The sequence below is a fragment of the Lepus europaeus genome, chromosome 10 (assembly GCF_033115175.1).
Source record: "Lepus europaeus isolate LE1 chromosome 10, mLepTim1.pri, whole genome shotgun sequence".
Classification (NCBI taxonomy): Eukaryota; Metazoa; Chordata; class Mammalia; order Lagomorpha; family Leporidae; genus Lepus; species Lepus europaeus.
Genome location: NC_084836.1, coordinates 22796508 through 22823426, shown reverse-complemented (window position 1 = coordinate 22823426; position 26919 = coordinate 22796508).

Here is a 26919-nt window from a genome sequence, read left to right as displayed (position 1 = left end):
GGATTAACCAACTGAGCCACAGCGCCGGCCCCAATTATTTTTAAATTTTAACCCAGGCCACTGAGGGCGGTGGAAGATCTGCTTAACTTTCAGTTCTCCCATCTTTTACAACTCACTATTAAGCAAAAGTACTTTTTCATCTTTGTTCATAAATGGAGATGACATTGTATCCACAATGAACTTCTGTCCACAATGCAAAGAAGTCTTTTCAAGGAGGCTTATACACTATTGCCAGGCTTCATGTGAATGATGGGCTAAGACAAAAACACTGCAAGAACTACTGCCTTCACAGCTCACAGCGTGTCCTCAGAAGATTTCCCAGAGTCCCCTGGGACCAGACTAGTGAGGTTCATGCTCATCCTGCTCTCCCTATCAGTGTGGATTGATGGCATGCTGCATATTCCCTTCCAAAGATGATGTTTGCCACCGGACAGGAGGATCAAAACCATAATCCTTCTTAGATGCTGTTGAATTGGAGTTTATGGCTTTGACCTTTACAATGACACATATTTTTTGAATGACTGCATGTTCCATTTCTTCAGGAGATTTGAAGGGCTGGGGCCAAGGAGCTGACAGAGAGGGAAACAGATGCTAGAGGAAGAACCAAGAGTGATGGTAATGTGGCTTTTGACATTGTAGACCACAGATTTTTACACTTCTGACTGAAGACTTCACATGCCTGTGCAGATTAACATTGCAGAGGTTAAATGGCAAATCTGAGTTAATTGGAGCAAGAAGCTAGAGGATTTCTCAAATCCAATCAAGTACAATATATCGAGTACAATGGTATCACCCATTATGGCTATCTGGCATACCATGTCTGCCCAGACTATTCTCGATTTTTTATACCCTTTACACTAAGAGCTATGATGGACTTCTCCATGATGCAGGATAGGAGAGTGTTTTTGAGATAAGGAACTATTCAATACCAGCAAGAGTTTCAGCAGTGGGTACACATGCTACCCATAGGTGTTTTTGTCACTGTCTTTGGATAGCATAAAGCATGCTAAGAACCTAAAGCCACAAAACAGCAGTACTAAATGCTTTCTCTTCTTATACTTCCTGGTGTTTCAGATTCAGCATTGTCAGGAAAACCCTCCAGATTCAGAGTCCAGAAGGATTCATCAGATGTCCCTGTGTACCTAGCACTATCCTAGAACCACAGAGATCGTACATGTTCTGGAAGCAGACAGCAGCCTGGGTGGCTTGCAGATCTATCTTCACACATAATCTTGTACAATTACTGAATCCAGTTCCCTTCCATTAAAGAGATAAAGTGATTACTACCTTATAGGATGAGGGCTAAATGATTACATAGATGATAGGCAGATGATATGTTGATATTGAGTAAATAGATGATCAATATAATAGTAAGGTATGTGAGCTCCTATCATTAGGAATTTTGCACTTAATTCTTAGAATATTGAATCCTGACTTTGTTGCATCTATTTTACAAATGATGAAATTGTGTCTCAGAAAGAGATTAAAGGGGAATCAGAGGGTATACAATAGTGCCAGAAGTTGCTACTATTCCAAAACCCTAGCCTAGATAGTGTTCTATAAAACTATCCAGTCATTGACCATATGCAACACCTGCTACTCACCAAGGCTGCATTAACTTGAGGAATATAGCGAGTCAAAGGAAATTCTCATGGGTTAAATTCCTAGACAGAGTATCACCTACCCATCATCATACCTAGTCCCATGTTCATCAATGATCAAAATCTCCCAGAGAGAAGTTACAGTAATTATAATTTATAGCCTGAAAAAAAATCTGGTCTAACTGGACTTGATTTTTGTATTTGTTTATTTTCCTTACCCCCACCCAACACCAACTCAGAGAATTAATGCCAGCTTCACTAAGGATTTCCTTACTTGCAAAATAAGTACAAAGGTGCAAAACATTATATTGGAAGGATAAAAAAAATAAACCTGTAGAAATTTGGAAAATTAGGGAGCAGCGATACACATGTCTCCAATTCACACTACTGTGAAAGCAATACTGTCATTAGAAAGCATACTGTGAGTTTCAAATGTTGAATTTTGACCTTTTCCAAGCTAGTGATGTGTGGTATGATAGTCTCTTATGATGCTGGGCAGCAGTGACAAGTATAGCCCCCATATCAGCCACATGACCATGAAGCAGTAGATTTTTGCACAAATGCTGACATGCAGGGTGGTTACAAGCTCTGGTCTGAAGGTCACACTGCCTGGCATTTTTAAGCAGAGAGAGGGGAAGAAAGTTCCCACTCTCTGATGCACTGCCCAAATGTCTGTAACAGCCAGAGCTGGACAAGACCAAAATCAGGAGCTGCAAGCTGGAAACTCAATCGCGGTCTCCCATGTGGATGGCAGGGAAACAATTCCTTGAGGCATCACCTGTCATCTCCCAGGGTTCAGTACTGACAGCAAGCTGGAATAGAGAGTGGAGCCAGAACTCACACCTAGGCACTCCAATATAGTATGCAGGTGCCCCGAAGGGCATCTTAACACTACACCAAAATACCCACATCTGCTGCCTGAATCTTTGTTTCTCCACTCACAAGCTGGGGGAACTTGAACACATTACAGAATATCTCTACCTCAGTTTCTTCAGGTGTAAGCTAAGGTTAATAATAGCCTTTGTCTCCTAGGAATGCCATTCGTTAATTTGACATTTTGCAAAGGGCTCATCACTTAGCACCTAGTGCAGAGTATGTGCTACATTAATGTTAACCATCTCAAATGTTGCAAGGTTGTGTGACACGGAATAATGCTTGCTTGAAGGAGAAGTGCTCTGGCATGGAAACATAAAAGGCCTTTGTGGTCAAAGGTGGCAGTGATGATGTGAGATTGGAGAAATCCAGAAAGGCTCAATCATTTCTTTTTTGCTGCTGTAACCCCATCACCTGTGAATTAACAGACCAGCTGAACAGGATGGTCTCCAAAGGCTCTCAGCAGCCCAGTTTTCCAACAACTTTAAGAAATGCCCTGGAGGAATATATACTTTTCAGACTCAATTTCAAAAAACAAAAAAATCCCAGTTAAGGTGCTGGTGTTGTGGTATAGCAGGTAAAGCCTGCCATGCCAACACCCCATATAGATGCCGGTTTGTATCAGGGCTGCTTCACTTCTCCAACTCCCTGCTAACGGCTTGGGGAGAACAGCAGAAAATGGCCCAAGAACTTGGGCCTCTACATCCATGTGGGAGACCTGGACAAATCTCCTGGCTCCAGACTTCAGCCTGGTCCAGCACTAGCCTTTGTGGCCATCTGGGGAATGAATCAGTGGATGAAAGATCTCATTGTCTCTCCCTCTCTCTGTGTAACTCTTTCAAAATAAATTAAAAAAAAATTTTAAAAATCCCAGTTAAGATGAATGGGGAGAGCATCTGGAGTGAGTATCCATTCCCTTTGACAGCCCAACCCCTCACCCCTGCCAGTACAATTCAGGCCGGCAGCATCCTCATTGCTGTTCTTTGAAGTACTTTACAGAAATCAGCCACTTTTCAGCCAACATGCCGAGTTATGTGACATTATAGAGAAGCAAGGCAATATATTACCTGTAAATGGAGTGGTGTAGCCAAACTCTGAACTGGTTTGTAGTCATGATACAGAAAAAACAGGGGCCAAGTAGAAATCAGCAGATAATAGGGCAAGCCCTGGTCAGGTAATTAAAAGCAAATGGCCAAAAGTGGTGATCGTGACCCACTCCTGAAGAATGTGGTCCCCACAGACAGAAACAGGGACATAGGTCCCTCCGCCCCTACTCCCCCCTGGTGCTGACAACTTGTAATCTCTGCCTCCATCACTCTTTCAGGTATTTGGGGTGTTTCTGCTTTTATTGTGATTGGAAATTATTCCCTGGCTTCATGCTATTGTGATTCTGTATAGAGTGAGTAATGAAACATTTTTCACGGCACCTTTTCCTTTGATTTTTCCAGCTTAATGACATTATTGGGAGGGCTTCGGGGACTGTTATGCAGATGTGCTTCCTGGCGAAGTTGCTGCTTCAGGAGAAGTCATTACTTTTTGTGGGCCCCACAGGCCCTGGAGAGGCTGCTCCTACAAACGGCTTCCTGCGACAGTTACCTCATGAAAAATATGTTATGTGTCAAATTAACTCCGCAGTGCAGACCTCAGCTAAGCAGACCCAGGACATCTCCCTAACGGAACTTGAAAGGTACCCAGAGTTTTAATTAAAATCAAGAATGTAATTGTGCTTAGTTTACTCCTCAGAGATTATCCACAAAATAATATGAAGCTCCTGCCTTTGGTTTCTGACAGAATAAATGAAACTTGATTTGTTCCTCCCTGTAATGTTTATTACCAGGGAAACTACATTTTAATTGTTGTTGACAAATATTCTGATTTATGTGGTGCATAAAATGGAAAGCAGTCTCGATAGCAAGTGTCTACTTAACTTTTCTTTGTAAAATTTTGCTTCAGGAGGCTGTGCTAGCTGTCTGTCATGGGTATTCTTTAGGCCAAAGCATATTAAAGTAAATCACCAGATTGGATCTCGACTAGCAGAAAGAACCATCTGTCAGGGAGAGATGTGAGCAGTGGGCGATGGAATCAGTACTTGCCAACACAGGGAGGGCAGAAAGATCAACTGGAAGAATGGCAGTGTCCAGGGGATTCCATCCAGAAGCTGGGTCGCTTTCCAGCATCCCAATCATGCATTTTTAATTCATCACATGGCAAAAAGACAAGTCCGACACTAATTGGCACCATAAAAGAAAATCCGTACATCCCAGGAACTGTTCAGTCAGGGGTGCTTCGCATCCCTTTACACAAGGACCATTTTGTATTCTTTTTAAAGTTTACAGCAGAAACCTGAGGACATAGATGGTATTAAGGACTCTTTATTTAATGAAGAGACAGAGAGAGTCAAATAGACAGACAGAATTCCATCATCTGCCACGTCACTCCCTCAAATGCCCACAACAGCCAGGCTTGAGCTGGGGATGGAGCCAGGAATTAGGAACTCAATCCAGGTCTCCCACATTGGTAGCAGGGGTCCAAACATTTGAGCCATTACTGTTTCCTCCCAGGGCATGCAACAGTAGGAAACTGGAATCAGGAGCTGAAGCTGGAAATCAAATCCAGGCACTTCGATGTGGGACACAGCATCCTAGCTGATATCTCAACTTCTAGGCCAAGTGCCTGCCCCAAGGAATCTATTCAATTCACAGAGTTAAGGAGGAAACTATTTGGAGGTAAAGATGCATGTGACCTTTTTCCAGACAAAGTCGTAATATGGTAGGCAACTGGCATACATGGGATGTCTCAATTCATATACATATACATTTATATATATATATATTATTTACAGTCAGTACTCCATATCTACAGATTCTAAATCTGCAAAGTCAACCAACTACAATGTAAAAATACTCAGAAAAACAATTGCATCTGTATTGAGCGTGTATAGACTTTTTGGCTTTGCATTCTCTGAACAATGTAATAACTATTTGTAAATTAGTCTTATAGTTAACCCTGAGATAGTTAAAGTATACGAAAGGACGTGCATAGGTTATATGAATTTTTTGCCCCAGGGTCGGCTCTGTGGCATAGTGGGTAAAGCCACTGCTTGCAGCACCAGCATCCTATATGGGCGCTTGTTCAAATCCCAGCTGCTCCACTTCCCATCCAGCTCTCTGCTAATGCACCTGGGAAAACAGCAGAAGAGGGCCCAAGTATTAGGAACCCTGAACCCACATGGGAAACCTGGAAGAAGCTCCTGGCTCCTGGCTTCAGATTGGCTCAGCTCTGGCCGTTTTGGCCATTTGGAGAGTGAACCAATGGGTGGAAGATTTCTCTTTCTGTATCTGCCTCTCTCGCTCTCTGTCTCCAACTATGCCTTGGAAAGAGGGAAGGAAGGAAGGAAGAAAGAAAGAAAGGAAGGGAGAGAGGAAGGAAGGAAGGAAGGAAGGAAGGAAGGAAGAAGAAATAACTACTGCCCCATTTTATATAAGATCCTTGAGCATCTGTGGATTTTGGTATCCAAAGGGGTCCTGGAACCAGTTCCTTGTGGATACCAAAGGACTCCCTGAACACATACACTTTTTCAAGCATTAATGGCAGAAAATACTTACTACATTATCAACAATATGCTGATTCTGATAGTGGTCACTTTTTATTCATGTGTCTTTAAGTAAACTAGAATTATTATTAATTTTAACAGTGTAGGTTAAATATTTGAGAATTAAGTGAAAATAATAAGACCCAAAGTATTTCTTTCCACTAAGGATTGTTAAGCCTCAATAATACTCAGAATTACTGTTCTATTCCTCTAGCTCCTTGTCCTAGAAAAACCAAGATGGGTGTTAATGGAGAGCCATCAGTGCCTTCTGTATGGCTGTGGGTGATTATAGACTTTACAATCTCCGGTTTTAAGACTTTTCGTATGGCTGCTTTCTCAATCTTATATCCTGACACACTTTGCTTTTACTGCTTTTTTGGCTCAGAAAGCTCTTTCAGGCATAATTAAATCATTTAATGTTCCTGCATGTTATTTCTTTCCTTAAGAAATGCAATTTTATGTCATTTCTTTAATTTGAACTCCTATTAGTATTTCTACCTTAGAATATATCTGTCTTTGGGAAGTTCTGCAAGTGCATTTCCAATGCCTGGGATTTTAACAAGATAACTCAATACTGCCCCAGTGCAGATGTAGAGGGATGGGCCCTGAAACCCCATGAGTGCACAGTCTTTGGTGCATTCTGAGACCTGAGCATCATTGTGGGAATTCCTCATTACATCTCAGCCAAATTCTCCAGCCAGGCCTTCTGAAAAGAGAACAATGTGACAATCAAGTCTTTTTATACTTACAGCTGCTGTTTGGAAAGTCCAAATAGAAAAGCAGGTTTTCTCTTCTCTGGCCTCGAAATTTTTCAAATCTCATGGCAAGTCTGGAATGTTTGAGGATTTTATTAGAGAGGCATGAAACAATAGATATGGCCAGCAGGCACCATGTACACAGTCTGGAAGAATATTTGTGGATAATTGCTCAGTTTGGGCAACTTTACCAAAAATGAAGGATACAGAAGGATGTGCGTAGGTTATATGGACATATATCATCAACAGCCACTCTATTAGTCTTCTTGAGCTGCTCTAACAAAATACCACAAACTGGTTGAATTGCACAACAGGAACTTATTTTCTTATTCTTCTGAAGACTGGAAGTCTAAGATTAAGGTGCTAGCAGATTTGGATTCTCCTACAGCCTCTCTCCATGGCTGGCAGATGGCCATCTTCATGCTATGTCCTCGGAAGGCATTTCCTCTGTGCATGGGCATCTTTGGGGTCTCTGCCTTTTCTGCACCAGACAAGCTCTGTTGGGGCCTCACCTTTATGATGCCAGTACACATTCTCTCCAAACACAGACATATTCTAATGTAATAGAGGTTAGGACTTCAACACATGGATAAGACCGGGGGTGGTGTGGGTATGGAAGGATGGGGCACAATTCAGTCCTTAGCAGCTGCAAATGTTCTTAAGTGTAAAAGGAACAGCCATAAGAGAGAGAATAATTAAATATGCCTAAGATGCAGAGCACCACACTGAGCAATATGAATAAAGAAATACCCAGGGGCCAGCACTGTGGCACACTAGGTTAATCCTCCGCCTGCGGCGACGGCATCCCATATGGGTGCTGGTTCTAGTCCCAGCTGCTCCTCTTCCAGTCCAGCTCTTTACTGTGGCCTGGGATAGCACCCGCATGGGAGACGGGGAAGAAGCACCTGTCTCCTGGCTTTGGATCGGCGCAGCTTTGGCCGATTTGGGGAGTGAACTAATGGAAGGAATACCTTTCTTTCTGTCTCTCTTTCTCACTGTCTGTAACTCTACCTGTCAAATAAATAAATAAAATCTTTAAAAAAAAGAGAAATGCCCATTCTTTGAACCTAAAGTTACTTTTTCTGTGTCTGAATGGGCTACATGAAAATGTATAGAATTCACCACCAAAATAATATCTCCAAGAAAGAGAAGCAATAGATAATCAAAGCTAGGTAACTTCACAAGATGTTTCTGGTTAATCTGGTTCAAATTCATTGCAAATGCAGAATTAGAGTGTCAGATAAACCATCTGGCAGCTCCACACTGTGAGCATCTCTGAGGCAGGGACTCCATGTCATACACGCCTTTGTGTCCCTTGTGCCCAGCAAAGGACCTGACACATTCTAGGGGAATGTGAACATTTCCTGAACAGAAGCAAAGCCTTTGTTAGCAGAACAAATGAGGAGACTGTGGAGAGCCTCGAGTCCCGCTGATTTCATTATATTAGGTGGAACTATCTGGTGTTTCTCTCAAATTAGAGCTTTTTCTGCCAGAGCAGTATTTGAAATAGAATGCGTGACAACAGTGAATAAAATGAAGAATTTGCTTTAAAATTCAATTTATTCATTCCTAGTGTTTACCCAGAAAGTATTTGCAGAACATATTAAGGCATTAAAAGTTTCAGAGGGATTAATAGCCCCTCAGAATGTCAGGGGCTCCATGGAATTGATCTAACTAGTTTCCCCAAACTCTCACCAAGCTTCCTTTAATTTTATTTACTTTCTTAGAGAAAAATATGACATGATCTTTATGCCCCTATTTCTATACCTCTTTACAGACATGCCACACGGAAATTTCCACTAAGTTCTCCATTTGAGAGCTTTATTAGTTTTAGAAAGTAGTCATTCAATTAACTCACCCTCAGACAAATAATTATTTTTTAGTAATGCACTCTTATTTTCACATATTAGCACTGCAATAAAGGGGATCCTGGACTGTCAGGTGTATCAGATTAACCTCAGTTGAAGACTTTGCTGAAGTCTTCTTAGTTGAAGACATCATGATGTGCAGGAGGCAGAGGCCAGGAAAGAATCAGGCCTAGCTTTTAGATTCCAGCTGTTTTCCTAGAATAGCTGATGTAAACCTTGGCCCTATTGTCCATGGTTTCTTTGATTTTTTTTTCTGAAAAATCTCAAAGCAATCTCATATGTGTTCCCTTTTACCTTTATAATATCCCTCTCAAGAAATACTCACAAAAAAATGTTAAGCATTTTCCTACAAAGTAATGGTGTGAATAGAACTGGATGCACACCCCAGGTCTTCAGTGAGTTCAGGGGCAGAGCTGACTACAACTTAGAATAGAACCTTCTTGAAGGCATCTGTCTTCTGCAAAGCTCCTGGCATTTTAAGAGCAGTCAAGACAACTAGTTATGCCAAGATTCTGAATCAATCAAGCTTCATTGAAAAATTCTCTATAATATTTCAGGACCATTACAAAACAAAAGCTCTTTACAAACATTGATTTTATAATGGGAAATTATCAGAGCCACATTTATCCACTATTGGGAAGTGTTAATAATCCCTGCTCTAGAAGGAACAGAATAGTGACTATTGTTTGAAAGATGAAAGTGACTCTCACTATAGACAGGTTATGTGTGACCCTCCATAGGATGATATGTTCCATGCCTTCACTGTAACAATCTGTTGGTGAGATTTGGATTAGAATAAAGAAAGCACAGTCTTATGGCTGTAAGGGGCATCCCACCTAATGCTTGAATCCCCACCATAATATGCTCAAGTGATAGTCACTGATTCTTTGCTCAAACATTTCCAATGGCAGTGCTATCAGGGGACTTTTCTCCTTCAGACATCTCTAACTAGTGAGGGACTTAAACCCATTCTAATGTCATACAATGAACAGGAATGTCTTACTATAACTTCAACTTATTTATTCCAGTTCTGCCTTGTGGGGTCCTGAAGAACTGATCCAATCCTTCTCATACAGAAAATTCTTAAAATAACAGGTGAAACCCATCCGGGCTCCTTTTCTCCCAGACAAGCAATACTAACTCCTCCAACCTCCTTATAGGACATGGCTTCAATTGCTCTCTCTCTCCTTGTAGTCATTTCACTGAATGTATACTTGTACACATCAATATTTATTCATTTGACAGAGGCTTATTGAGTCCTTACTATATGCCAAATATTCCCACAATGTGTCCATATCTTCTTGTGTGAAGTCAAGAACTAAACATTATACTACAAATGTGACCTATACCTCTACTAACAGACTACAAAAAACGTTTACCTGTTGAAATCTTTACTTTATATATACTAATTTTCTGTATATAAAGAGAATTGAAAATGAATCTTGATGTGAATGGAAGGGGAGAGAGAGTGGGAAAGGGGAGGGTTGCGGGTGGGAGGGAAGTTATGGGGGGGGGGAAGACATTGTAATCTATAAGCTGTACTTTGGAAATTTATATTCATTAAATAAAAGCTTTAAAAAAAGTTTACTTCATTTAATATCTTCCTGGGTTAGTATCTTTCAGAATATAATTTCCCATTAATCTGGATGCCATACTTCTATTGATAGAACTGAAAACTATAGCAGTTTGGTTTGGGTTTTGGTTGCTGTTTTTAAATCAGGAATAATTGTGATCACCATGGTAACAATCTAACATGAATGTTTGGGGGACACATTCATACTATAGCAAGTCCAAGATCATAAATACCATTTCAGAATTTCCTCTGAGCTCCAGGCCCAAATATCCAGGTGACCCCTTGGCTCAGCACATGCAACAGTCCAAAAGCAGACAGATTCTTCTCCAGAAAATTTGGTTCTCACCCAAGAGAACCAATGAACATTACCCACATGTACATCAGAATCTAAGGGTCACCTCTCTACCCCTTACCTACCCATCCTGTTATTTTTGTGTCATGATTATTTTTATATCCTTTGATCTTGCAATCTCTACCACTCTCACCCTAACCCAGCCCCTCTGTACTATCTCTTCTGAAATAGCCTTCTGGCTGCTCTGCTAACATCCATTCCTTGTCTCCTGAAAGTCCACATCCCATACTGCAACCAGAGTGACCTTCCCAAACATACACCTTGCCTGCTCTCAGTCATTCCTCAGTGTCTTTCCATGGCTCACCGTCCTCCAGTAACATGACCTTTTCCTAGCTCACCTAGATGCCAAGCTCTCTCCTGCCACAGAACATTTGCATATGTTATTCCTTTTGCCTGCAATGCCCTTTCCCATTAATCCCATTTCTTACCTGAATTAAATCATATTCCTGTCTCACCTCAGAACAAATACCATTTCCCAGACTAGGTCAGTTTCCCTGTCTACCTTCACACTTAGATAGCTATCTACTTTCTTTTGTCTGGTGATACTTAGATTAATTAGTATCTGTCTGCCTCACTAGGCTATGAGCTCCACAGAAGCAAGGTGTGTTTGTTTTCACCCCTTTTTGTATTCTCAGTGCCTAACATAGTGTTTTCAATATTTCTGTTGAATAAATTAATAAATAAACCAACCTATGCCCTAATTCTAATCATTTGAATTCCAGGAAACTGTCCTGATTTCATTAAAACTAAAATGTCTACTTCATTATTAAATTTGGTCTTCATGAGAATTCATTGTGGGTAGGCTGGAGCCAACATCTCCCCTAACCAGTAGGAACATATTCATTTACATGCATGAAATCCACCATATTACCACACAGTGCATGAAGAAACATAAACTCCAAGACTGGAATGTTTTCCAACCATGAGCTATTAATAATTTAACAAAATTAATTCAAAACACTTCACTCAACAATGAAGCAGAGTTGAGGAGGAAATGATACATGTGCCAGTCTTCCAGGGTTGGATTAAATATGACAAACAAGTAAATGGAAAAAGCCACCCATCCTTGTTTAGAGTGCAAGTCCCCTCAGAATTTAATAGAAATTTTATTTCTTTATAAAGATATTAAATAAAAAACATCAGAGGCATAAATAGAAATCTTTGCTTTATACAAGTGAGGAATTTAATGTGGTAACTCTCAGGTCTCAGAAAACGAAAGACAAATTGAAAGGATTTCATTTTTCTTCAGAATGAAGCATTAATCAAGGTAAAAAAAAATTATTCCAGTAATTATTATTATTAGGTGAGACAGACAATCCACAGAGGCCAGAATTATCCTCCACCCAAAGGAGCCTACACTCTGCACTAAAACATGGTGAAGCAGAAGACATTTGATAAACAGGTGAGCCAGTAGTATAGCAAAGTTTCCCAATGGATGTCTCAGTTTAAGAGAAGACAGCTGAATTCTCACCCCAGACATCAAGACTAAATGGGGGAACAGTGGTAGGTGGGTTGCCAGAATCACTGTCCTGAAAAAGGCAGAAAAAGGGGGAAATAGACATGTGACAGTCAAAATGTAATTCTCATGTAAATGTGAATATGGCTGAGTCTCAAACTTCAGACCATTGCTTTCACCTTGGGGCTTGTCACACTAAAGATGATGGAGACCCAAGAATTTTCATCTCTATCAGGTTTCCAGGATCACAGTTTGCAAGCCACATGCACAACTTCTAATAGTAATGTGTGCTCATTGTGTGCCTGACATTATTCTGAGGGTTTTATATCTGTCTTCTCGTTTAGTCCTTATAACACTGTGGAGGAGGAATGAATATCCTCACCTTACAATGACGAAACCAAGGCATTAGGTGGCAATCCAGCACAACAGTGCAAGAGTTACACACAGAGAGAAGGAGAGGCAGAGAGAGAGAGAGAGAGAGAGAGAAGAAGAAGAGGAGAGAGAGAGAGAGAGAGAGAGAGAGAGAGAGAGAGAGAGAGAGAGAGAGGTTTTCCATCCACTGGTTCACTTACCAGTTGGCTGCAATGGCTGTAGCTGCACCAATCCGAAGCCAGGAGCCAGAAGCTTCTTCCAGGTCTTCCACATAGGTGCAGGGTCCCAAGGACTTGGGCCATCTTCTACTGCTTTCCCAGACCGTAGCAGAGAGCTGAATGGAAAGTAGAGCAGCTGGGACTCAAACCAGTGCCCATACGTGATGCCGTATAGTCTTCTTGACATTGAGCCCAATTTTAAGAACCACCTTCAAACTAGGGCACTATCAACTCCAAATAGGTCATCACCAACACATATCCCACCCCAAATTAAAACAACAACAACAACCACAAAAGCCACTGAGTTGGGCCCTGCATTGTGGCTCAGTAGGATAATTTGCTACCTAGCATCCCATATCAGAGTGCCAGTTTCAGTACCAGTGCTCGGCTTCTGATCCAGCTCTCTGCTAATTTGCCTGGGAAGACAGCAGAAGATGGCCCAAGTACTTGAATCCCTGCCTCCCATGTGGAAGATCTGGATGAAATTCCTGGCTCCTGGCTCCTGGATTTGTCCTAATCCAGCCAACCATTATAGGCATTTGGTGAGTTTCTTGCCCTCCTTCTGTTAATCTGCCTTTCAAATAAATTAAATAAATCTTGCCAAAAAAAAAATCACTAAATTGATGCCCAAAGTCTATAGTATGCATACAAAGCATCTTCAAGAAGTAATATAAAATGCATACTATGAAAAAATTATGCATTGACTTCAAAACATATTTGCACCCAATTAAACTTATCTTGTCATTACATTTTCAAAGAATTTTTGAAGTCCTACAGTGTGGATTCAGTTTGACAATGGGATAATTCATATCCTGGGTAAGACAGAGGGGACAGTCAGATTTCACCACAGTACTCAGAATGACAATTTAAAACTTAAGAATTGATTGTTTCTGGAATTTTCCATTACTATTATTGGTTTGCAGTTGGTTGAACCCAAGAAACTGAAACCAAAGAAAGCAAAATAGAGGATAAGTGGGTTTTCTGTTGTAGAAGTTTAACACTCTGTGACATTAGTTACAGAATGCCTCTTTTGCCTCAATTCCTCAACAGTTTAATAGAACTAGTAATTCTTACCTTGAAGGGTTGAAAGAATTAAATGAGATGGCATTTGTGAAGTCCATGGTACCTAGGGCATTATACTTTCTCAAATATGCTGCCTCTCTTATTATTATTGCTTTTGTTGCTTCGTTATCATTATTAATATTATCATCCTCAAGAGAGAAGCAATTATTTCAAAAGAAAAATAGAATAGCCTAGACAATCTTCAGTGAAAACTTCACATGTGTTACTCCTGTTAAACAAAAGCTTGGCAGCCAGGGTCATGTATTTTCATGCACTCTTGATTGAATTAGAAAAAAAAAAGTGAAATAAAATAAATAAAGCAGCATTTGGTGCCCTACTTTTCTCCAGTCTGCTTTACATGTTCTCCTAATTAAATTTTTTAGTGAACTCAGTCCCACAGCCGTGCTGGGCTCACTCAGACACACTATAGAATGATTCACAGCATCGATTTAAATTTCTCTACTTGCAGTGCCAAATTCCTTGCTGTAGGTGCAATATCAAAATTCATTTATTATTTTCCTCTCATTTAATTAATTCCATTGCCAGCTACCTGTTGGTGATGGAGTTCTGTTCACAATGTTGAACAAAGTTTTAAACAAAATAGTTTTAATGATATGTTTACTCTTAGTGTGTCTGCCACTTTTGATTAAACTTCATGAGGATTTATAACCATCTTTTTCTCCACACATCTGTAACCTTTAAGGGAGATGTCTGATAAAAAGCAGAGGCCATGGGTTCCAAAAGCCCTCATTCTAATAAATCTGTTGGGCAGCTGACCCTGAACATGTGGCTGTTCCCCATCTTCTCTCCACCCTCCCTCCAGTCTCTCCACTTATTTTTTACAGAGATTCCCAACAAGGATAAAAATTAATACCACTAAAATTAATGTATTAATTTTGTAAGAGAAAAGGGAGAGTTTACGATGTCTCATTGAGGATAGGGGCTGCTGTCTTTGTTGATAACCTAAACATGTCTGCCAAGGGGAAATATGGTGACCAGTCTCCCATTGAACTGCCACAGGAATGGATTGGCTGCGGCCACTGGCTTGACAGGTGCAATAAATATTAATTAGTGCACTTGGCTACAGTGGGAGTAATGATATACACTGCTTCTCTGAAGCGTTAAATTGTAGTGTTAGTCTTGAAGATGCCTCATCTTTGCCATCTCGGCAGGAAAACATTTTGAGTTACACACATCTCTGTACAGTCAAAGGAATAAAGGTTTGTCTGTTGTCAGGAATTACAGGTGCAAAAAAGTGGGGACTAAGACTGATGGGGAGTCAGGAACTAGGCATTCCCTGTGTGACTGTTGGATTTTTTTTTAATCAGCATTTCAGATGGCACAAACCAATTTCTAAAATGCTTGTTATTGTTAAGGGATAAAGCTGAAACATTTTCCTATTGTCAAGACATTTAATTACATTGGAAATGGATTTGAAAACTCCTTGTGTACAGCCACCCCCAAGAATACACGTTAACTATTAGATGAACTGTGCTTGCTAGATTATGGGTAAGATAGTAGGTTTATGGAGTTGAACTGAATTATTGGATCTTCCTAGTGTATGTGGATAAGCACTTCTAACAGTCTGGGAACAGGAGATGGTTTATTTGGGACTGAAGACAAATTGCTCTTAAAATTTAGTTCTGATCAGAAACAAACAACAATAAGCAAAGAAGCTGCGATAAGCAAATTAATGTTAGCACTGATTCTAGGCTTGCAGCAAAACACATTTTAGAAATGGGTATGTTTAGTTGTTTACACCTGAAGTTACAGCAAAACAACAGCATTTTACCAAGAAAAGAGGCTCTAATTAAATAGTGATATTTTCCAAATCCTTAATTATAATGGCTTACAGTTCTGCCTAAGGGCTTCTCTAGGAGCTAATTTGCTGGAATATTACCATTTACACTTTTTCATTTGCTGAAGATCTTGCTCCCTCGCGAATTCCCTTTTTAGTTTGTGGTAACTTCATTTGGCATTCTCTTTCTGGGAATGCTTCCTATCTCCTGTATAGGAAAGACTCACAAGAAACTTGGCTAACAAAGTTTCAATCTGGGTGGAATTCTTTCCCCTCCTGCATGGCTTAAATGTGTTGGTATCTGTTTTTGCATTGCAGCTGCAAGGAAATGGGTTTTGGCAATGCCAATATGAGCACATTTCCTATTCTTTGCTGGAACCCTGGGTTCTAGCAACGTATCCCCAAGCAAGCGTTTCTGGAGGGAAGCAGTACCCACTGGGCACTGAAATATAAACTAATGATGGTCTCCCTGAATCAGCAGATGCCTGGGGACTGAGGCTTGACCATTTGTACAAAGTACACCAGGCCATCTCCCAGAACACAGGCAGCTCCCGTCAATGAGTCATGCTGTTCCCCTATTCCCTCCTCCCCTACAGTACTTACACCTGCTTTCCTAGAGAAGCGCCGAATACTTCCCCCAACCATAGGAAAGATGGGTCTGCCCTTCAGAGGCGGCCTAAAATTATAGCCCTCACCTGCCTATAAGATTCTTAAACACAGGAAGCACTGTATGTATATAAACAGCTGTTGGGAAGTGGAATGTGAATAGTTACTTCTCCCCTACCTAGAACTTTATCCTTGGCAGGGTGGATTGAGAGATAGATAGGTTGGCCAGTGAGATAAGAGTAGACAGTATTCTGTCACCTCATATTAAAATGCGTGCCTCTATAATTATCCAGACTAGAAGATACTATCTAGCTTTTATGAAACAACTCATGGTAGTGGCTAAATTTCTGTCATCAAAACACAGGCAATAAGGTTAGAATGTGGATGCTTTGGCCACATATTAAACACTGCCTGGCTGGTATACAATTCCTCCCCACTTTCCAAAATGTCAAAGTTCAATTATCACAGCAAAAATCAAGGTTTATCCAAAAGCCAATCAAGAGGTGGTATTTGGAAACACATTGGTCCCATAAAAAGTAAAAGTTTACCAAGTGAACATTGATAAAATACATTTTTAAGAATTGAGTAAGCTTGAGTCTTTCCTTTGAGCTCCAGGGAGTCTTAGAACTCTTTCATATTTGAGGGGTTATATCTGCCTTACACCTTGGATATGACCTAATAATTAGAACTACTAAGCTTCCTTTGTGCATTATTAAGAATCAAACGGAAAAAATCTATTTAAATACAACTATGCTTTTTCCTCCTACTATCAGAAAAGACCCTTTTGAAACCTCTAGGAAAAAAATATAAAATGTAAAAAGTTATTTAAATAAAGGAAGGGGAGTAAAACAAAAATACTAATGGCATTTGAAACCAGACATATCTGAGTTTAAATATGAATTTGCTAGGGTGATGTAGAGTAAGTTACTTAAATTCTCAAGCCTCAATTTTTCCATCTGCGAATTGAGTTTAGTGGTACGTCTCAAAAAGGGCAATTAGGAGGATCAAATGAGATTATGTTTATAATGTTGGCAAGTGCTTAGTGCTGATAAATAGATGTTATACATAGTAGTTACATGATACCAGTAATTACCATAATTATTGTCACTAAATTAAATACAAAAATCTTAACTGTGACCCATAAAGCCCTACATCACCAGATTGTTCCACAGTCATCATAGCATGCGATGAGCAGAATTAGAGCCGTCTTGAAGATTCCACGCCCCAATCCCGGAGACTGTGACTGTGGTGAGATCTCATGCCTGGGACTCTGTTACGGTGACTGTGTTTTAAGTGGTTAACCAACTGGCTTTGAAATGGAGAGATGACCCTTGATTATCCAGGTGGGCTCTGGGTAAGCACATGAGCCCTTGAAAGCAAAGACAGCTAAGACAATCAGAGATTCAAAACCTAAGAAGGACTTAACCTGCTCTTGCTGACTTGAAGATGCAGGAGGCCATGTGCATAGTGTGAAACAGGAAATGACTTCTGGGGCCAGTGCTGTGGCATAGCAGGTAAGGCCACTGCCTGCAGTGCCAGCATCCTATATGGGCGCCAGTTCGAGTTGCTGCTGTTCTACTTCTGATCCAGCTCTCTGCTGTGGCCTGGGAAAGCAGTAGAATATGGCCCAAATCTTTGGGCCCCTGCACCCATGTGGGAGACCCAGAAGCTCCTGGCTCCTGGCTTCAGATCAGCTCAGCTCCAGCTGTTTTGGCCAACTGGGGAGTGGACCAGCAGATGGAAGACCTTTCTCTCTCTCTCTCTCTCTCTCTGCCTCTGCCTCTCCTTCTCTCTGTAACTGACTTTCAAATAAATAAATCTTAAAAAAAAGTAAATGACTTCTTCCAATGACCATTGAGGACCCTTAGTTCCAGATGGGAATGATAGCCTCAGTAACATCTCAATTTTGGCCTTGAGAGATTTCTTAGCAGATATCAAAGCTGTGCCCTGACTTCTGACTCATAAGTCAGTGTTGTGAGTCTGGCACTGTGGTGCAGTGGGCTAAGCTGCTGCTTATGATGCTGGCATCCCATGATGGAGTGCCAGTTCAGGTCCCAGCTTCTGTGCTTCTGATACAGCTCTTTACTAAATAAAATACCTGGGAAAGCAGAAGAAGATGGTGCAAGCACTTAAGCCCCTGCCACCCACATGGGTAACCAGCATGGAATTCCTGGCTCCCAGCTTCAACCTGGCCCATATCTCAATGCTGTGGCCATCAGGGGAGTGAAATTCTCTGTCTCTGTCTGTCTGTCTCTCTCTCCCTCCCTCTCATCAACTGCCTTTCAAATAAATAAATAAATATTTTTAAAAAGTGAATATCATTTCAGACAACTAAATTCGTGGCAATCTATTGCAGCAGCAAAGGAAAACTATTACAGCCATCTATCATTTACCAAAACACACTTTTGAATATGTCATGCTATGTCTACCTCAGGGCCTTAGACAAGCTGCTCTGTGCCAATGATCTCTTTCCCTGACATATCTTCCTACTAATATTTATTCATCTTTGGGTGTCAACTTAAGTTTCACCTCTTGATTGGAGTAATCCTTGAATTTCTTATCTAAAGTGAGCCTTCCACAAAGTCTCTATTTCAAGACCTGGTTCACCTCTCAGAATTTGTAATTATCTTATCCCTTGTTTATTTTTTCTGACTTGGCTATAAGTGCAGCATATACCATGACTCAATAAATAGTTGGTGAATAATTGTGAATTAATACTTTACCTCACTCCATTCTTTTAACTACTTTCCAGGTTAAATATTATTATTATTCAATTTTGCAGATGAAGAACCTGAAAAGTAAAGAAATTAACATTCCTAAAGTCACACAGTTGCTCAATGATTGAGCCCAACCATAACCCTAAGTTCACATCTTTCTTCTCTGAGCTTTCCTGTACTATAAGTTCTATAGGTGGGGAAAACTCAATGTCAGCACAAGACAGCAGATTTGATTCCCCACATTCAGACATTTGTAGTACTGTAAGATGTAACAGACCTTTACATTTGAAATTTTGCCTTATGTCACATCAGTTGACATTATTGTTCTAGGATAGCCATAGCATACCTTCTGGCTTAAAACAAAAGAAACTTATTATTTCACAGTCCTGGAGGCTAGAAGTCCAAACTCAAGTATCAGCAGAGTCATTCTCCTTCTGAAACCTGCAGGGGAGAACCCCTCATTGGCTGTCCTTAGATTCTGGTGGTTTGCTATAACCCTTGACATCCTTTACCTGTGAGTGCATCACTCTTGTCTCTGCTTCCAGCAATGCATGACCTTCTTTCTGTACAATTGTGTCACTTTTCCTACTCTCAAAAGGAAACCAGCCATGATGGTCAAAGGGCCCATTCTACTCTAGCAGGAACTTATCTTTACTTAACTAATCACATTTGCAATGCACATACTAAAGGTTAAGAGTTCGGCATATATTTTTAGGGAACATAATTCAACCTCTAACAAGTTCCAAACTACAATATGTGATCTTGATGCTCACGGAGATGAAGTGCATTTTCTGTGTTCACATTTGTCCCATTCCTCTCTCGGCTGATGTGTGGCTTCTCGTTACCCAGGTAGACCACAGTGGCTAAGGTCAGAGGCTACCACTGCTGGCTGCTACCATGGTGGCTGCAACAGGAGGGAGCAATTAGAGAAAGGGCTTGTTTGTGAAATCCAAGCCCTGTGTCCTCATTATGGTCGTCCCCACTTTCTGCTTCTTTCCTTGCTCTCTCCTCCAAGCTCTCAGGAGGTCATTAAAGGGAAAGCACATGATGGCATGTGTAACTGTGAAAGTGTGATCACTTTCTTGAACATTTGATTTTGTAAATGACATTCTTACAAAAGCATCTGCAAAAATCTGGCATCTTGGTGGCTCTGACTAGAGACAAAAATAGAAACATGTGCAGCAACCACCAAAATTAATTGAGCCAGGTTATTAAAACACTACAATTCTTGCTCCTGACTGCATAGCCAGTCACGACTCATATATGCTTTATTGTACTAGCAAGAGACCACCGCACAGCTTGAAGTATGACTTCGAGGTTGCTAAACATGGGAAATTCTGTTTTGCAGCTACCAACAGGTAATATGTGTGGAGCCTGCATATCTGTAGGGGGCAGGGGAGGGTGGGGAGTGGGATCTGCATTTTAAAATTCACTGGTCACAATCTTCCAAGAACAGAAAATGCAGGAAAAAAAACCATGAACTATGCTCTAGAGCATCTACTATATACCTGGACTGTAACAAAAGACCATTAGCTTTTTAGTAAAATAAGTGTTGTGTTCCTTGAGCTGTTTGTCCTCACTCATCTCAGCCTTCCTGCTCACCCATAGCCACTAAAAGGAAAGAAGAATAAAGCATAAAAAAAGAATAAAGTCTCTGAACCATGTTGCTTTTCTGGGAGCCCTGGCATTCTGATTCAGTGTTCCAACAATTAAACTATAAGATATTTAAAACTAGTGTGGTTTGGGCACTAGTAAATGAGAAGGCAAGCTGCCCTCAGCAGCAGCACAGAGATAGACATTAACCTTCTAATGCCTGAATCCTGGGAGCCATCTGACGGATTCTAGAGAGGAATCAGTATGGCCACGGTAATAACAGGACACTTTGAGGGCACAAGGGTATTGTTATATACCAACTGACATTATATCCTTATGAACCAGGTAAAGACAACACTGTATGCATTTATAACCCAAAACTCACTTTACTGGAACAATCCATACATACAAGTCACCATGAAGGATATAGGTGGATATTTTCTATTGGGTAAAGTCTCCCTTGCTGCAGTACCCCAAGATGTTTTAAGCCACTTGAGCTGTGTCATTTTTCTTCCTGGACCTTAGTTATCTGTGTGACTAGGGTCACCCTGAGTAGGAGGAGTCCTCATGTCACTAGACTGTCAGTGTCCACTCACACAGCCAGTATCTTCCCAGCCATTTCAACACAAGTTATAGCATTCGTACAGGATGTGCTACCTTTATAGGAAAAAAATAAACTCAAAAACCTTCATTCATATGAACAGACTTTCGGTTCAATAGAAGATGCTGCTTGGAATTTAGCATCAAGTATCCCCTATGTAATTTCCCATTATACCTTGTGATGTAACTGTCACAGGTCAAAATGGGATAGTGGTTAATCCCTATAGTGAGGAATGAATAATGGGAAAATCTATAAAATGTTTCATTTCACTTAGAGGAAGCAGATGGATACCCATTGGAATAATCCATATTCTTGAGTTAGTTGCTGACAGATAAAACTGAATTTCCAGTTTTTCTTTAAAAATTCCATGATCCAAGGAAAGAGGTGCTAGTCTACTGGCCAACTCCAATTCATTCCAATCCACCACAATCTCCACCCACTGGAATCATTTCTGAGGCCCGTCTGGTTGCTACAAGCATTTCCATTTCTGACCTGTGGTTTTGTCTGTCTATTGCCAAGGCCAATTTCTTTGTGTAAGGAAAGGCCTTTGTATTGATTAAAAATTCTCAGGACATTAACCTGAATTTCCTTTGGTCACTGCTTGTGAAATTCAATACGCAAACTACCCCAAAACATCTTCAATTGTTATTCAAGTCAGATGCATTTACTTAAACAAGCAATTAGCCTTAGCAATAAAAGGCTGAATAGAAATGAAGTTCATGAACATACTTGTTCTTCCCTAGATGGTGCCATTAGTCAGCGTCCAAGTGTCGATATGTAGCAAATATTGTGCCAATTCTGGCAGCAAAGAGATTGAGGATAGGAATGTCTAATGTTTCAGAAATCTCATAATGGTAGAAAATGGGGTTGGCTGAGAAATAATAAATGGATTTACTGAATGCCTACTGTGCACACAATGCTCTAACAGGCAGGTTATAAATCAACAACTGATATTTAAGATACAGGTACTACTTAAATCATTTATAAATTAAAAAAACAAAGTTAACTGTGTGTTGTGGTTTAATGTGCACCCTAAAAATTCATGCATTGAAAATTTAATTACAAAAGTCATATCTTGATGGTATTGGCAGATGGAACCTGAGAGATAATTAGAATTAGATGAGGTCTTGAGTGTGGGGTCTCCATGATGAGATTTGTGACTTTGTAAGACAAGTAAGAAAGATTTGAGCTGGCATACTTGCTCTGCCTGGCCATGTGATACCCTCTTCCATGTTTGATAGCGCAAGAGGGTCTTCATTGGAATGAAGCCCTTTGAACATGGATGTCTCAGCCACTGGAACTGCAAGCCATAAATTTCTTTTCTTTATAAATTACTCAGTCTGTATAGCAACACAAAATGAATTAAGATGCTGTGTTACCTAAAGAGTCTCTTCACAAAAGATTTATAGACTGCCAAACATATGTGCAGACATTCTGAAAAAATTTCAAAAAAACACTTAGTCATTTCTCCCTCTCTGAGTGGAAACAGCAACCAGTGATGCCTGTAGCATTTTCTCTGTAAACCTTGATATGAGTTTTTCAAGAAGGGAAAGATGCCTAAATGCAGATTTTACCACTCTCTATGTGGAAGGGGAAAAGAAGATTTTGCAGCAATTGCTCTAAATGCTCTCATCTCTTCTTACTGTCCCTAACCTGGAATGAAGATATCCTCTCCCAATCCAAGATCCAGTACAGTCCCTTCCCTTGGAAAGTCACAGTCATGACCTGGAGCTGAAGTAGCTGATTGCATCTCTTGGCCAAAGGTACTTAATCTCCAAACATAAGGCTTGAAAGAAAGAAAGTTTTCAGAGAAAACAGTGATAGAATAAGCTTTTTGTTCCCAATTAAGCACACAGTCTTGACTAAGACAGATGCTCTTGCAAAACTTGAAAAAACAGCAATTTTTATTTTAAAAAAACACATTTTGATTCAGTTGCTTTGTATTAGATTGAAAGTGAATGAGCAAATATTTCCATTCCTTAATTTATTAAGTAAACATATGTGGAGTACTTACTGTGTGCTGAATTAGATGTTAAATGCTAGGGATATAAAAATGTTACTCCTGACATGAAGGGATTCAGTCTACTAGGAAAGTCAGACATAATAAATGACACTATACCAGTATGTAATAAGTAGTATGGGGATATTTCAAAAAGAAGCACAGTGGATGTATCAGTTAGCTATTGCTGTATAACAAAGCACCACCAAGCTTGGATCAAAGTATCAACCAGTTATAGTTTCTCACCAGTCTAAGGGTCAGCTGAATGATTCCTCTGATCTCATTTTGTTTCAATTATGTATCTGCTGTCAGGTATTGCCTGTCCAGTCCTGGATAACCTGTGCTATATCACTTGGACTGAGTTAGTTCTGCCCTGTGCATCTCATTTTCTAGAAGGATTCCCTGGACACAGCTTACAGAAGATCAAGGGGAAAAAAAGAAACAGAAATTGGCACATGCTTTTGTTAGGACTCTGCTTGTATCAAGTCTAGTACTGCCTCACTGGCCAAAGCAGGTCAAGGAGTAAGCCCAGTGTCAATTTGGGAAGAAGCCATCTAGTAGAAATGTAAGAAATGGAGACAGGGAGGCCAATTGAGATCACTGAGGTAATCACTCTACCATAGTAGGAAAAGAAGAAGTCATATGTTGGGCTATCTTCACAGAATGACTAAAATTTTACAAGGTACAGGCAGAGAAAGGGTATTCCAAACATAAGAAGAACAAAAATGTAATTTCTCTAATGTAAAGAAGAGATTGGAAGAAATAGAGTAACTACAAACGGGGAAAACAACTAGGAACTATTGCAGTGTGTTAGCAAGGGGAAATAATGAAGACTTAAGCTAAGGTAAGGACTTGAGCAACAGGAGAGAATGAGGGGAGCAACTGAGAGCCATCATGAGAACTGAATTTATATGAATGAGTTGAAGCCACAGTGGGAAAGAGAGAAGAGTCACAACTGACTCCAAGGATATACGATGAGTGTCTGAGTTGATAGCAATACTAGTAACTAGGTCATTAAAGAGAAGCAAGCCTGGGGGCAAAGAGAGAGAATGTTCAGTTTTTCACATGTTGGTGTATAGGTACCTACAATAATAGTGAACTATGGTAAATTGTCACATAAAGATGAAAATTTTCAAAGACTAATGAACACTACTGAGGACAGTAGGGTAGACTGGAAAGAACCATGAATATGGTATTAGAACTGCTGTAGTCCCATCTTTTTCCCTTATTAATTGTCTGAAAATATGAGGATAGCAGAGAAAAAAATATGGCAATACAGAGTTATCAATTGTTCATTTACTGGTAGTTTCAAGTTCTTGTCTTTGCTTTTACTTTAATGCTACCCCTTTACTCAGCCCACATCACTTTGTTCATTTTTGAAAAGCATCTATGCCTACAAAATTATAGTGGGGGAAGGAGATTTGTACTTCCAGAGGAAAAAAGCATTTGAGATTGTATTTACTTATATATCGTTTTGGATTTCACATATAAGTATATGTGATGTGTACATATATATCAGTAAGTTCTATTCAGATAAGCTACTCCTATAATTTTTTCTTTAAACATACAAGTTACTATTGGATTTAATATAGTTTTAAAATAACATTAGCTATTTTACATTTATATTAATACTTACTTTTGCATTATTATTTCATCAGGAACAACTTGACTCAAATAACTGTTAGATGTGATTTCCAAAAGGTTACTAAGTCAAAACGTGATTTGATTAGATTTGGATGCTAAAAAGTTTTCAAAAGAAATATACGTATAATTTTATGATGAAGGTGTATGGAAAATAAGTAGTTAATATACTAAACATTGAATCTGCAGATCTATACCTACTTTGAAAATTTAGGTTAACTCTGGGATAAGGAGAGCTTCAAATTATTAAAGTATTGGGGCTGGACTGTGGTGTAGCAAATAAAACCATAACCTGCAGTGCTGGCAAGCCATATAGGAGCTGGTATGAGTCCCAGCTGTTCCACTTCCAATCCAGCTCTCTACTATGACCTGAGAAAGCAGTACGAGATGGCCCAAGTCCTTGGACCCCTGCACTCACATGAGAAAATCAGAAGAGGCTCCTGGCTCCTGGCTCCTGGCTCCTGGCTCTGGATCAGCTCAGCTCCAGCCATTGCAGCCATCTGGGGAGTAAACCAGCAGAAGACCTCTCTCTCTCTCTCTCTCTCTCTCTCTCTCTCTCTCTCTCTGCCTCTGCCTCTCTTTAACTCTGCCTTTCAAATAAGTAAATAAATATTTTTAATAAATAAATAAATTATTAAAGTTTCTTTGGAGTAACTAGGTCTAAACAGGCCAACCAGATTTCTGGGAGGGACTGAAATTGATTTTTGTTTGACAAAGAGAAATGTGGATCAAATGAGAGAAAAGAAGGGAATGTGGAGCAATAACTACCTAGGGAAATGGTCCTTGATGTCTAGTGTGACCAGAAGGTGTTTGTAACTAGAATAAAAAGTTGAGCAAGGCCAGAATCCTGAGACTATCAAAAGCCCCCTGAATTGACTCCCTGGCCATCATTAAGTTGGTCTTCAAGCTTTCCTGCACCTATCGCTCCCTCCCCAAATTTCCCCCCTTATCCAACCAAACAGGCCTACCTCATTATCCTACCAGCCTACCTTACCTCAGAAGTAGGCTTGGTATCAGCCAAAGTATATGGGATGGACAATAGAGAATTCAGTTCTCAAGACTGGCTGTGCATTTGTGTCACCTGGGAAGTTTTGTCAGCCTAAATGTTTGTTTTTAATATATCTGTCCTCCTGCTCCAGAAAAGAGAGACAGATATATTAAATTCCTTGGCATCAGAGTCTAAGTCTAATGCAAGTTTGCAGAGACAATTGTTATGAAAACTGACTTTTGTTTTGAAGGTGATTTTTAATGAGTTCAATAATGATTGATACCTCCCTATAGAAATTTGATACATAGGTCACAGAGTCATACATTTACACTCCAGGTGGCAGACTAATGACCTTTTGAAAGCTTCCATCTTCAAGAGACTACAAGAAGTATCAGTCACACAACCACATGAGAATGAAAGCTCACGATACTCTCACAATCTTTCAACCTCTTGTGCAGAGGTGGGCTCAGGCTGACTCGGTTACATTGCTGTGGGGCCTGCTTTAGAAAAGGGACTTCAGGCTCCTGTTCTCCCTTTTCAAAGCACTCGCATAAGTAAGAACTTGGAAGCAGAGCAAAACATCGGGGGTCTCAATGCTGAATAGTCTGCATGTAAGTAATATCCAGCTGTTTATAGGAGTTGCTGGGCACACAAGCTACAAAGATGAATACAAGGACAGCCCCGCCCCACCCCAAAGAATGGTGTGGCTGAGTGTCCCAAAGACCACCCTTAGGTTCAATGATTTGCTAGAAGGATTCATGGAACTCAGAGTGTTTTACTGTTAAAACTGAAGACAGCAAAAGGATGCCAATTCTAATCAGCCAAGGTAAAAAACACATATGGCCAAGGCCAGGAGAGACCAAGTGCAACCTTGCAGTTGTCCTCTCCCATGGAGTCATATGGATAGCACTTATTTCTCCAAGAACCAGTGTGATAATATGTTTAGAGTATTGCCAACTGATAAAGCTCACCAAGCTTTGGCATCCAGAGTTTCACTGGGGGTAGTCATGGGGTATGGAGTCCCATATGGGTGACAGATGTCAAACAGGTACCACAGGCCCAAGGCCCACAACTCCCACGACAAACCACATTGTTAGTTTATACTAGCTGTTAAGATTCAAGGCCTAGGCCAGTGCTGTGGCTTAACAGGCTAATCCTCTGCCTTGCGGTGCTGGCACACCGGGTTCTAGTCCTGGTTGGGGTGCCGGATTCTATCCTGGTTGCCCCTCTTCCAGGCCAGCTCTCTGCTATGGC